The sequence below is a fragment of the Nicotiana tabacum genome, chromosome 14 (assembly GCF_000715075.1).
Source record: "Nicotiana tabacum cultivar K326 chromosome 14, ASM71507v2, whole genome shotgun sequence".
NCBI lineage: Eukaryota > Viridiplantae > Streptophyta > Magnoliopsida > Solanales > Solanaceae > Nicotiana > Nicotiana tabacum.
Window position 1 is genome coordinate 30,718,315 of NC_134093.1, and position 15,046 is coordinate 30,733,360.

Sequence of the window (15,046 nt, forward strand, 5' to 3'; positions counted from 1 at the left end):
ATCTTTGAGATTTTTCAAAAGGGGGACAGTTGACTGGTGTACCGATTACCATGTCCCTTTAACAACTTCCAAAATGTTGTTCGCTATCCTCAAAATTAGAAAATCTCTTTAGGAAAAGGAAAGGTCTAATTCTTATTTTTAAAATACTAAAAATTGATAGAAAAGGCAAAGAACATCTCTAAATGGTAGGGCTTATTCAACTCTCATTAGGATTAGTAAGGCAATTTCTCGTTCCCCTTACTTGTATTATTCCTTTAGAGATATTAGTCCGTAGTAAGATTGTGTTTAATGTCAACCCCTCGTCACCACGAGAGGCAAAAGATCGAGTTGTTGGATTTTTTTCTTTTTAAAAAAATAAAGAACATCTAACACAAACTCTTCTTACTTAAGATTAATTAGTAATAGCGATTATCTAACTACAACTCTACAAGTTGATCGAACTAGAACAAAAAATTGAGAGGTAGATGTTCGTATATGAAGTATCTACTCGGTCAATTGGGGAAACGTATAACCGATGTTCGGTAACACACACTATCTTTATTCTAGCAGAAAGTATTTCCCTTTTATCCTTACGCGATACATTTGATACCAAATACTGGACGAGAGATATAGTAAAAAGTCAGAGAATTTACAAAGGCACTAATAAAGAGAAGATCAGAAGAGTATAATAGGAATGTGGTCATATGTGGTCACATATATATATATATTAATGAAAGAAGAGCCACATGAAAATCGCACTGGATTTTAGAATCTTGACTCCTCAGAAGCCATATACATATCAAAATATTTCACGTGAATTTGCTGGAACCTTCTCACCTATCATATGTACTTTGTCCTACTTTCTGGATTTCTTAAACTCCTTAAAAACAAGAAAAATACTTTTATCTGAAATCCGCAAGAAAATACTCTATATCCATCTCGCTTTACTGTACTTACGGTGTCAGCTTTCGTTATAAAAGAGACTGTACTTACGGTGTCTTCTATGGAGGAGGATATTCTTAAGTTTTTTTTTTCAATATATTTGGTTGGCTTAAATATTTAAAACAATATTTTTCTTACGAATTTATTTTTCTTCAATTTCACGAAAATAACTGTTCTGCGAAAATGAGAAGAAACATTTTGTGAAACTCTCCAATTGAGTCTATTATTATATTAGTTAGAGTTGACAAAATATGATTTTTTGACTTTGTTTTTATAATAGGCAAAGTTCATTACTTTAATATGATAAAAATATCTTTGTGGTTTTACTGTTATATTAAGTAAAGTTTAATGACAATAGGTAAAATTAATTATACATTCACTTTTAATTACTGAAATATTGTTACAAGAAAAAAAACCTTAATACAGTAAGAGCATTAGCTCCCGAAATATTTTTCTTTCTTCTTTTTTTTTGGCTCCCAATAGTTGAGAAACTACAAAAATAAATTCCTCAAAATTACTCATAAACTAAAAAAAGAAATTGTGGGGCATAAAATCAAAATGTAGGGTGTTTGAGTCTGTGAATGGCAAAGTATGCATTATATGAATTTGTTTGATAGGAAAATTCCAATGATGATAGACAAGACCAGGCTGTCATGAAAAAGACTTGACTCAGAACAAAGCAGACTCTTATTGCATTGGTTAGTCCCTTTTTATCCCCTTCTATCAATATAACCCCCCCCCCCCCCCAAAAAAAAAAAAAAAGAGCTCTATTTTCTACAAAACTCTCCTCTTTTTTTCTAGTTATAGTTATAATTATCATCAAATTATTAATCAATAATCCTCTTGTCGATTCACTTATTGGATAATTTGGCACAATCCCTTTGCTAACATTTTAGTTGTGTATGAGACTGTATACGGGTGAAACCCGGACCATAAGACGGCTCGGTTTTCGAAAAAATAAATCGAGTAAAGGACGTGATGACAAGGAACCTGAATCGAGGTAAGGGACTCATTGACAGGTTCCGGAAGCACGACGTCCGCCCTCGAGAATATCGGGACCGTGACACCGGTATCGATCCAACTCTTAAAAGACTTTAGAGAGTATTATCGGGCAACCGAATATGATTAACAGGAGGCCGTGATATCCGTGACCGGCCGGGTATCGCGGCGTGGATCTCAGCACGTACGGGCGAAAATCCGGTGATTAGTTAAACGGAAGATATTTTACCTTTTATGGAATTGTACCTATAGTAGGAGTCCCCTACTATAAAGGGGGTCTGATTATTTATTAAACACATTGTAACACGCATACCAAGTCAATATACTATTACCTTTTCTGTTATTCAAAGCTCTTACATTTATTGATCAGTGTTTCATTATTATAAGCCCGAGATTGAAGACGGATACCTCATTGAGGCTGCCATCGAGTCCAGAATCACCCCCTCCCCCCTTATTTTCAAGCGGTTTGATAATCTATAACATATTTTATCTATTTATTCTAGCAATTTTTATCGTTTGTATTGAATAAATCCACGTATCCTTAAAACCACTTACAAATTTAAATGTTATCCGTTTTATAGGGTAAACAGTTTGGCGCCCACCGTGGGGCTAAGGATAATAGTGGCAATTTGATATAAATTTCCATAACGCACCCTATTTTACACTTGTTCTTTGAAATGTCTATAATTTCAGGTCAAAGTTCAAAATATCGAACTCCCAACCTGCACCTCTAAACGTAGATGATGAGTCTGGTCACCACGACGAGAACAACAATATGGCACCCAGTAACAACTCCGGGCGTGACAGGGTTGGTGAACATATGACGTACTGCCTCGGCAGTGTCAGCACCAATGGTTGGCTCCTCAGACTGGCCAGCTGGTGCTGTATGTGTTGTAGGATCTGGGCCTGGATGGTGCTGGTCAATCAACATATCAAATGGAATGTCTCCGGCTGCTGCAAACTTGATAACCTGTCTCCGGAGCTTGTCCACTGACTTCTTGGAGGCCTAGGACTTCCGCATCTTCTTCACTTCCTTGCCCATCTCTTCTATCAGTGACCCATGTTGCACCAAAGTGGCCATGATTGTGTTCTGATTCTCTAAGAGCTTCTTCAGAGTTTCTTCAACTATGGGGGGAATATGGGGTGCCGGAATGAAAGACTGTGATGCAACATGACTGGTTATGTCAGACAGCTTTGCAGTAGCAATCTGCATCCAGTTGTTGAGGCTTGCCAGTATCTGGGAGACTCGCAGCATAGATTGTGGAGCAGTGGGCATCGGCACCGGCTTCAAGGCCGAAGTGGGCTGATGGACGCACTGAGGCTGAAGGTGGGGGCATAGCTGCTGCACTGGCTGAAGGCTCTACTGATGTAGATGGCATGTCGACTATCTCTGCAGCTACCACCTATGGCTCATCAGACTGGCCTATGGTGGTAGCCATAGGTGGTAGTCGACTGACCCTTTTTCTTAGGGTTGTGTGCATCCATCAACGAATACCATGAGAAGGTCTTCTTCACCCGCACCTTCGTATCAAAATCTCTCGGCTCCACCCGTGCATCTGTAAGATACTCAGTAATGATGTTGGGATACAGGTAGGAGGTATCAGCTTGCCTGGCGACTACAGATATGTTGGCCAACATCACAACACCCATATTGATCAGGTACCCGGCCATGATGGAGGCGACTATAACTGCCCGATGGATAGGAAGATTTGTCTCATTCTGACACGGGTCGAGTCGACTACATACAAAGGTCTGCCACCCTTTTACCTCAAATTCAGGGTGTTTCTGTGAATAGACACCCCTGCAGTAATCCATGGTAGTGGTGGACCAGGAGCTGCTAGAATCTCAGCTAGCCATGGGGGAGCTGCAACTCCCACTGCCAACTTCTCCAAATACTGTGTAGGCTCAACATCATCAAACCCCAAGTAGGCCTTCAATGTGTGTTGGTCGAAACGCACCTTCAGGTCCCTCACTTTGATTATCTTTGTCCCTTTCTTTATGTGCGCGACATTGGCGTAGAACTCCCGGTCAAGATATTCCTTTGCATCCACTATGCTCTAGGTGAACCACATCCACCCTTTCCGCTCTCGGAACTTCCTCAAGACTGTTGAGTTATACTTTTCTAAATCTTGTAATTAGAACTGTCGCTCAAGAGTGAGTGACCTCACCGGCCACCACCCACGGAAGCTAGTGATAGGAGCCAGACTGACGAACTTGTCCTCCCATACCTCTTTCTTCTTCGACCGCTCAAGGCTGGCAACTGTAGTATCTCCCCCTCGGCCATCATCTGAGATGTAATCAACTGTAGTCGCCGGTTCCTCAAGGACTGGTGTAGAGTAGGGCTCGAAAGCCTGACTAGCACTTTACGAACCCTCGGAGGTGCTATATGATGTGGAAGGCTCGTCCCGGAGTTGATACCTTCCTGATGGCTTTGATTGGACAGCCGACAACTCTTGAACCGAGTTGCCCACTGATGCTTCCCTAGACGGGGCATAAGAACTGGATTCAGAGGGCTCTGCATTTCTCCCTCGGCTGATTGTAGACTTCTTTGTAAATTAACTAAAACTAACTAACAAATTGTAAATTAAACTAAAAATTGAAAAATTCTACAAGTAATTGAGGCATACCAGATATGAAGTAGTGCAAGTGAGTGATCACAGATGTTGATTGTGTGTGGTAGATGATTTACCAGACAATTTTAATATTTTAGATTTGTGAGTGCTCAGAGAGGGAAAAACGTAACAGTAACCCTAGGCCTTCTATTTATACTAAGGGTTCTGACTGAGGGACAAAGGGTTGAGTGCGGTCGCAGAATTCCTACTTGGTCCGCACTCTGTTACTTGGGGCCCAGAAGCCCTTGTTGATTTGCGGTCCGCAAAATTTGATGTGCGATCGCAGATTCAACTGCGGTCCGCAGACTATGGGTTGCGGCCGCAGATTGGCTATTTCTCTGACAAACCAACTTTAGAGAGTTGGCATTTTTCCCTTTCAATTTGTGCGGTCCGCAGTGCAATTGTGCGGCCGTAGAGCCCCTTTTGCTATAGCAATCAAAATTATGCGGTCCGCACAATACACTTGCAGTCGGCACTTCTTTTCACACTTAGCCAATTTTCTGGGCACGATTCCTGTAATGTACACTCATCCCTGCAACACACTTTAAATCTAGTTAGCACAAAAATAGCACCTATCTACAAAAAAAGAAAAGAAAAAAAAAACATGGGTTACCTCCCAAGAAGCGCATGATTTAATGTCGCGACACGACGCAGATTACCATCATTTGAAATGAATAACTTCCACCACGTGGCCATCATCAACCTTTCCCAAATAATGCTTCACCCGGTGACCATTGACTCGGAACACCTCATCATTTTTGTTCTTCAAGTCCAATGCACCAAAAGGTGTCACACCCATAATTTCAAAGGGACCACTCCATTTAGATTTCAGCTTTCCGGAAAACATCCTCAACCGTGAGTTGAACAACAAAACAAGATCGCCCACCTTGAAGAACCTTGTTCCGAATGTATTTGTTATGAAGGTACTTCATCTTCTCTTTGTGCAAGGAAGAACTTGCATAGGCATGGTACCGAAACTCATCCAATTCATTCAAATGTGCAACCCGCAAGTTAGCGGCTGTATCCCAATCAAGATTCAATTTCTTTAAAGCCCACATGGCTTTGTGCTCAAGTTCCACCAGAAGATGACAAGCTTTTCCAAACACCAACTGGTATGGAGACATCCCGATAAGAGTTTTGAAAGCAGTCCAATAAGCCCATAGTGCATCATCAAGCTTCTTTGACCAATCCGCCCGGTTAGCATTCACTGTTTTGGACAAGATACTCTTTATCTCCCGGTTGGAGACTTTCACTTGACCGCTAGCTTGTGGATGATAGGGAGTCATAACTTTATGAGTAACACCATACTTGCTAAGCAAAGTGTCAAAAGCCTTGTTGCAAAAATGCTACCCCTATCGCTTATGATAGCCCTTGGAGTACCAAATCTTGTGAAAATATTCTTCTTCAAGAATGCCACCACACTTCTCGCTTAATTGTTGGGTAGAGCAATGGCCTCAACTCATTTAGATACATAATCAACCGCGACCAAGATGTATTTATTTCCACAAGAACTCACAAAAGGACCCATGAAGTGAATACCCCACACACCAAAGATATCAATATCCAAAATGGTAGTGATAGGCATTTCATTCTTTTTCGAAATTCCACCGACCCATTGACATTCATCACATCTTTTCACCATATCACTTTCATATTTGTAAAGAGTGGGCCAATAAAAACCGCAACTTAGCACTTTGCCCGCCGTTCTTGCTCCGCCATGGTGACCACCATAAGGCGAAGAATGGCAAGCCTCAAGAATATCACTTTGCTCTTCGTCTGGCACACATCTTTTTATTACCCCATCCGTGCAAATCTAGAAAAGGTATGACTCGTCCCAATAATAATCTTGACAATCCCGTTTGAGCTTCTTCCTTTGATTTGAAGAAAACTCATCCAGGATGATTCCACATACAAGGAAGTTTGCTAGATCCGCGAACCATGGCACCTCCTTCATTGAGATAGCCAAGAATTTCTTATTGGGGAAGGAGTCATTGGTTTCAAGGCCATCATGTGGCCTCCCCTCCTCCTCCAAACGAGACAAGTGGCCCGCCATTTGATTTTCACTCCCTTTTCGATATTGGATGTCAATATCAAACTCTTGAAACAATAGCACCCATCTCATCAACCGAGCTTTTGAATCTTTCTTGCTCATAAGATAGCAAAGTGCCGCATGATCCGTATGAACAATAACCTTTGCTCCCATAAAGTATGGGCGAAACTTCTCAATTAAAAATATAATGGCAAGGAGTTCTTTCTCTGTAACGATGTAATTGAGTTGGGCATTATTCATGGTCTTACTAGCATAGTAGACCGGATAAAAAATCTTGTTAATGTAGTGCCCCAAAACTACTCCAACCGCTACGTCACTTGCATCGCACATGAGCTCAAACGGAATACTCCAATTAAGAGCGGTGATAATGGGAGTGGTTGTCAACTTGAACTTAAGCAATTCAAAGGCTCTCATGCAATCGTTATTGAAGTGAAACTTAGCATCTTTCTCTAAGATTTTGCACATCGGGTTCACCACTTTAGAAAAATCCTTGATGAAATGGCGGTAGAACACCGCGTGACCTTAGAAACTTCACACGCCTTTCACCGAAGTTGGAAGTGGAAATTTATAAATCACCTCTATCTTTGCCTTGTCGACCTTTGTGCCATTCTTAGAAATTTTGTTTATAAAGATAATGCCTTCCTCGACCATGAAATTTCATTTCTCCCAATTTAGCGCCAAGTTCGTTTCTTCACACCTAGCCAATACTCTATCCAAATTTGCCAAGCAATCATCAAAAAACTCCCCGACCACCGAGAAGTTGTCCATGAAGACTTCAAGGTAGTCCTCAACCATATCCGTAAAGATCTCCATCATACACCTTTGAAAAGTCACTGGTGCATAACATAAGCCAAATGGTATCCGCTTGAAAGCAAAAGTACCATAGTGACATGTGAAAGTTGTTTTCTCTTGATCTTCCAGAGCAATAAGGATTTGGTTGTAGCCTAAATATCCATCTAGAAAGAAATAGAAAGCACGCCCAGCCAACCTATCAAGCATTTGGTCAAGGAAGGGAAGTGGAAAATGGTCCTTCCTTGTGACTTTGTTTAGCTTGCGATAGTCCATACATACTCTCCACCCGGTCACCGTTCTTGTGGGAATCAACTCATTCTTGTCATTGGTGAGCACCGTCATGCCCCTTTATTTGGGACACATTGTACTGGAGAAATCCACGAACTATCGAAAATGGGGTAAACAACCCCGTCATCCAATAACTTGATAATCTCCTTTTTGACCACGTCTCGCATAACTTCGTTGAGTATCCTTTGATTTTCAATAGATGGTTTGGCATTTTCCTCCAAGTTAATCTTGTGCATACAAAATATGGGGCTTATTCCCCGAATATCCGCCAAAGTCCACCCAATAGCCTTCTTCCTATTGTGGAGCACCGCCAATGTAGAGTCAACCTGCACGTTAGTCAAACAAGAGGAAAGAATAACCGGTAAAGTAGAGAAAGGACCAAGAAATTCATACCTAAGATATGGAGGCAATGGCTTCAACCCCAAGGTAGGAGGCTCTTCAATTGAAGGCTTTGTAGGAGGAGTTTTCCTATTCTCAAGATCCAAGAAAAGTTTATGGGGTGCATAGTTGTACGACCCCATTCATTGCAAAGAATTCATACATTCCATGAAGCCATCCATCTCGTCATCATCATAGTTGAGCAAGTCAGCCTCTAACATATCACCCACATTAATCGTGGCACTTGTATCATCAATAATCACATTGGTCACCAAGTCCACGAAAGAACACACTTCATTGCTATTTGGTTGTCGTATAGATTTGCACACGTGGAATACCTTTTTCATCACCCACTCGGAAAGTGAGTTCTCCAATTTCCACATTAACAAGAGCCTTCCCCGTAGCAAGGAAAGGTCTTCCAAGAATAATCGGCACCTCATAATTCACTTCACAATCAAGAATAACAAAATCTGCCTGAAGAATGAACTTATCAACATGAACCAATACATCTTCAATCACTCCCAACGGTCTCTTCATTGTACGATCGACCATTTATAATATCATAGATATGGATCTTGGTTTCCCAATTCCCAAGGTCTTGAAAACCGAATAGGGAATCAAATTGATACTTGCCCCAAGATCACAAAGAGCTTTAGCAAACTCGGCACTTCCAATGGTACAAGAGATTGTGAAAGCACCGATATTTTCCAATTTAGGAGCCATCAAATGCACAATTGCACTCACTTGATGAGTGACTTTGATAGTTTCAAAATTCATCGACCATTTTTTTGTCACCAAATCCTTCATAAACTTTGCATAACCAGGCATTTTCTCCAAGGCTTCAAATAATGGCACATTTATCGAGAGACTCTTTATCATGTAAATAAACTTTTTGAATTGATTCTCGCCATTTTGCTTGGCGAGCCTTTGAGGATATGGAGGAGGTGGATTAGGCAATGGTTCCTTAGCCTTTTGTACTTCCGATTCTGGTATGTCAATAACATGATCCCTAGATGGTTTCACTTCCTCTTGAGTCTCTTCCACAATGTCATCAATATCAACCGCACTTCATCATTTGCTTGCACCACATTGTTCGGGATCTCTTCTTCTTCTACCACTTGCTCATCATCTATAAGTTGCCTTTGACTTGTGGTGGGTGCATTCCCACCTCTTCCACTTCTTGTTGTAACGGCCATGGCATTCCCCGTATTGTTCCCACCCTTTGGGTTTACCACCGTGTCATTTGGTAGTGCCCCCTTAGGACGAGAATTTAAAGCTTGAGAGATTTGCCCCATTTGCACTTCTAAGTTGCGGATCGATATGTTGTGTGAAGCAAGTTGGGCATCTGAATCGACATTCTTCTCTATCATTTGCATGAACATATTCTCAATATGGGTGGAAGAACTAAGACCATAGGAAGGATAAGGATGTGGGTTGCTCGGTTGTTGATACATCTGGGGCCTTTGAAAACCTGACCCCCGATTTCCATGGTTGTTATTCCACCCACCTTGATTGTTGCCTCCCCAATTGCCTTGGTTATTGTTGTTATGCCAATTCCCTTGATTATTGCCTCCACTCCAATTGCCTTGATTGTTGTTGTTATTCAAATTACTTTGATTGTTTCCACTACTCCAATTACCTTGATTGTGAGAATTCTAATTTCCTTGATTGTTTTGAGGTATCCATTGTTGTTGGCTTGGGCCTTGGAAGTTCTTTCTTTGCCCTAGAAAATTGTTCACATATTGGACCTCTTCTTCTTGGTCATTGTAGGAATCATCTTGCTCAAACCCACTATCTTATTACACAAAATTTTCCACTCTTTGTTGCACTTGCGAACCCTTTGTTCCCCATTTGTTCACCATCATGTTTACTCCCTCCATTGCATTGACTTGCCTCAGGTTTTGCACTTGTTGAAGTTGAGCCTTTGCCAATTGGTTCATGGTGGTGGTAAATTCGGCTATGGCTTGCCCATGGTCGTGCAATTATTTGTGAAGGTGAATCACATTGGGATCCCTTTGTGGAACATTAGCCCGGGATTGCCACGACGATGAAGTATCTATTGTCTGATCCAAAATATCACACGCCTCCGCATAAGGCGTAGCCATAAATTGCCCACCGGCAAGTTGATTCACTACACATTGGTTGGTTGTATTGATCCCTCGATAAAAAGTTTGTTGCATCATGTTTTCCGTCAAATCGTTGTTGGGACACTCTTTCACCATTGTTATATACCTTTCCCATATCTCGTGTAGTGGTTTATTGGGCTCTTGCTTGAATGCTAGAATTTCATCCTGAAGAATAGCCATGTGCCTAGGAGAGAAGTACTTAAATATAAATTTCTCCGCTAATTCATCCTAAGTATGAATGGAATAATTTGGCAAACGTTCCAACCAATCTAAAGCTTTTCCCCCATAGAGAGAAGGGAAAAACCCTTAGCCTCAAAGCAGCTTCGGAGATATTTGTTTGTTTACTCCCCCAACACGTATCTACGAACCCCTTCAAGTGTTTGTATGCATTTTGACCCGGTACACAGGTGAATAACCCTCATTGCTCGAGCAAAGTGAGCATCACGTTGGTTATTTGAAAGTTGTCTGCCCTAATACGGGGAGGAACTATAGCACTTGCATACCCTTCATTCGGCAACACCCAGTATAGAGCTGCTCGTGGTAGAGGTAGGAGTGGAACGGGCACATTGTCATGAAGCACTCGGCCTCGTCTATTGGCTTGAAGTTAAAGAGGGATCTCATCCATTTGATCATCCTCAACGTCCACATCTCCCAAAAGTAAGTTTCCGAGATTATTGTTTGCCATGATTGCACCTACAATTTCTCAACATGTTAGTAACAAGAAAGGAAAAGAAGATATTCCCAAAAACACACCTAAATATATAACTAACACCGTTTTTAGCTCCCCAGAAACGGCACCAAAAATTGATCTCATCCAGTTTCACACCTCAAATCAAGGTTATGAAACGATCGATTGCAATAATAGTACCCAACAAGAGTCGGGATCGATTTCTACAGGGAGCTATTTATGGGAGTTAGGAGTATATATTGTAGTATGTGAGTTTGACTATCTTAATTTACACTTCCAATAAATTGGGTTGTTTCTATGTCTAATTTAAAACTAAGATTGCAGGGTTAAGAAATAAAACTAAGAGAATTATTTTTGTTGTTTTTTAAATTTTGTAAAAAACCTAGCGCTATGACCATCACCTAGGTGTTTGTCTAATGGGATATAAACCTTAATGCTTGTTTTGTTGATCGAAGTGTATTATAGCTATTAACTCTCAATTACCCACTCAATACCTCTCGGTCAGAGAGTGATTTTGCCCAATTTGGCTTTCTCAAAGCCAAATGGGTATTGCACAAAACGGTTGATAAAAGCTCAAGTCGGGTTATTACTATCTCTAAGTTGAACCCTTTAATTGGGATTGTCAATCTCTCGATTGACCCAATTTCTTGTTAGCCAAGTTGTCCTAGACTAAGTCTCTCTTTCTCAAGTAGAGACTAAGTCAAATAGGCATAAACTAATATTTACAACCATTAATTTCACAAATTAAAGCATGAACAAAGCTAAATAATAAACACCCAACCATAAACAAGCATCAAATTAAACACCCATAAGGTTTACACGCTAGGGTTTGGTCACAACCCTAGTAAAAATCTAGCTACTCATGCTTGAAATTGAAGAAATAGAAGAAGAAATGCTAATTAAACTCATATTGAAAAATTAAAATGATAAAATCTATGTTAAAATATCCCAAAATATGAAAAACTACTAAAACAAGAAAAGAGAAACGACTACTGTAGCTGCTGATGTCGAAAAGTTAACCTAAAATTGTGAAACTCGTCTATTTATACAGGGTTGGAAATTTCGGAAAAAAATTCCATTCAGGAGGTTCTGCGGCCGCACAATTCCATGTGCGGTCCGCAGATTTCTTCAACTTGTCAGGACTGGAGGTCTGCGGCCGCACAACTCTAAGCTGCGGCCGCAAGGCATTTTTTCTACAGTCCGCAGATTTGTAACTGTGTTCGCACTTGGTCTTCTGCGGTCCGTACTTTTATGTCTGTGGACGCACAATTCCTGTGCGGTCTGCACTTCTGAGGGCTTGGAAACTTGGGACTTTGCACATTCTCTGAACTTTGTTCTTAGCCATCATTTTCGGCTGCACAATTCATGTGCACTCCGCACTTTGTACAAAAGTCTGTTGTCCTTTCCTTCATCATCTGCAACCGCAGATGAAATTCTGTGGTTCGCACTTTGTGAGATTTTATGCCTTTTATGGCCTTGAGTTTAGATTACTCCTTTTTGAGTTGGATTTTATCTCGGGAGTCCATCTTCCAATATTCCTACAATTTAGCATATTTTATCAGTTTTTGGGAACACAATTCAATGCTTTTAGACTAAAACAAAAGCTAAAAGGCGCTAATAAGTCAAAATCCCCACTTATCAAGCGACTACCGAACAACTAGAATGTAACCCACATAAAACGGTACTATTGCTAAGGTACGACCCCATTCATTCTTTTCTTTACATATATTACGAATTGACAAACACTTGCAGGCAACAACCAAAGAATGATGTGGTTATTAGGCCTGAAAGCAAGCGTTGCACTCTTTTTCCCTTGAACCGGTTTTGTCCCAAATGGGTTTTCCGGCAAGGTTTTTAACGAGGCAACAATATATCATGCTAACTTAGAATTGAAGATCAGGTATGAACCGGAGTCGAGTGTCAAATTAACAGTATCGGAGCCCTCTATACAATTGGCCTTGAATACTGGGGGCCATCACTATCGGATAATGATTTTAGCAAGGAAATAAACTTTGTGCTCAAACAGTCTGGGCTCAGTGGATAGGATTTATTGTAAAGGCCAAATGGTCAAATAAACTGTGCCCACATAGACCACTTAGGCCATAACACGAAACTTGTACACATTTACAATCTTGTATGTTGCGCACAGAAATAAAAGAAAAGTTTCTACCTTGCAGATACATATTTTGTCTCCTAAAAATTACTACATTTTGTTCCTTAAGGACATCGATCCCAAGGGCCACCTCTATCTGGATCCAAGAGATCACCCCAACTCGGGGACTATCGTCCAAGGCAAATTCGGACGGCTCGGTCTATCGAAGCCCGGGGACACAAAAACCTATTAGGCGGTGCCCAAACTTTAAAGGCTACGACCACCTCCACTCTGGGACTATCGTCCTGGGAAAGCCCGGATGGCTCGGGCATAGAAGCCCGAGATAATAAGCCTATTGGGAAATACCCGAAATTAAAAGGCTACGACCATCCTAGAAATGGCTCGGAGATGTCCGAAAACCGTAACCAAAACATAAGGCCTTCAAAAATTCCAAACTGGTTCAAAGGCTACCCTCGGCAAAATTATAATCTAAAAACTTCTAAGTGAGCACTTTGGGGAAAGCTTCTGGTCATACCAATCCCCCACGAGTTTTAAGCAAAATTATATCGAGAACAATCCTTGTTCGAACCTCTGAACAAGACCTTATTACTACGTGCTAAGGCATTTGAAATCTTTACAATCGTAAAGAAAAATTCAAAAGAAATAAACTTGAAAATTGCCAAAGGGAAAAAATAAAAGCCTTGTATATATATAAATATCTTTACAAAGGCCAAACGGCCTCAACAAAAGATACAAAAATACAAAAAACAAAGAAAATCTACAAGGCACCTAAGCTTGATCTTCACCGGAGCCTGTCTCGTCACCGGGACCATCGGGATCTTCTCCATCCTCGGATTCACTGGAACCCTCTGAGCCTTCCTCGTCCCCGGGATCTGCTAATTTCTTGGCCTCGGGCTCGAGCCTCTTAGCATTTTCGATCTCGGCCAAAAGGTCAAAACCCCAAGCATGAACTTTCTCGAGAGCCTCTCTTCGGGACTGCCACTTCACGTATTCGACAGTGACTTTCAGGCGGTCCTGGGCTGCCTCGACGTCAGCTCTGTATTGGGTCACCATCTCTTCAGCATCGACCATGGTTATTTCCACTGCTGACTTGGCCATTTTAAGCTCCTTGCCAAGGGTATCCCGCTCAGCAACGGTCGAACCCAGTTGAGTCTGGAGGTTTTCTATTTTATGGGATCGGGCCTCAGTTTTCTCCCTCGTCGCTCGAAGTTGGACCTCAACCGAGGCCAGCTGTTACCGGGAAGTCTCCTTTTCCGAAGCCAATCGGTCCATTTGCCCTTCCACTCTTCGGCCATTGCCGTGACCTTGTCCATCTCGTCTCGAAGCTGGTCGATCCGATCAAGCTTCTGTTGGACCTGCGGGTTTTGAACGTTAGCCGCCATGCATAACTCTTCGTTACTAACTTCAAAGATATTTACCTGTTCCACCAGGGCAGCATGTTCTTTCTAAGCCGTGTCCAACTCAGTCCGGAGATTCCTGACTTCTCTTTCACTTTATTCGCTGAAAAGCTTATACATGTCCCTCTTCTCAACAAGCTCTTTGACCTCGGCCTCGAGTTGGCTAAGCTCATCCCGGTACCGGAGAAAGTTTTCATGGTAGAGTGTCGAGGCCTGCAAAAATGTGAAAAAAGGCATTAAAAGCATCAAAAACTGAATTCGAAGATAAAAGAGTGTGATAACACTTTACCCGGTTCAACGCCTATTGTGCTTCGTTGAACAAGCATGGTGAACCCACCTCGTTCATTTTTGCCTGGTCTTCTTCGGTTACCAGGCACCGGAGGTAGCTAGCTACCCCGACAGTGGCGGAAAGAACCTGGGCATCCTCCGAGACGGTGATAACAACTGGTCGCTTATGGACAGGATCTGTGCTCGGAGCGGGGAACCGATTGACCAACCTCAGACTCGAGTTTGGCCCACCGACCTCTGAGGATGAACTTTTCCTCAGTACCTCTAAGTCACCCAACCCGGAGAAGTCTTCTAGGGAGATTGAGTCTACACCATCAAAGAAGCATCGTGGGGGATCGCTCGCTCCATGAGCCCCTTTGTTAGATCACTCCTTCATCGTCGCTCAAGCTTCATC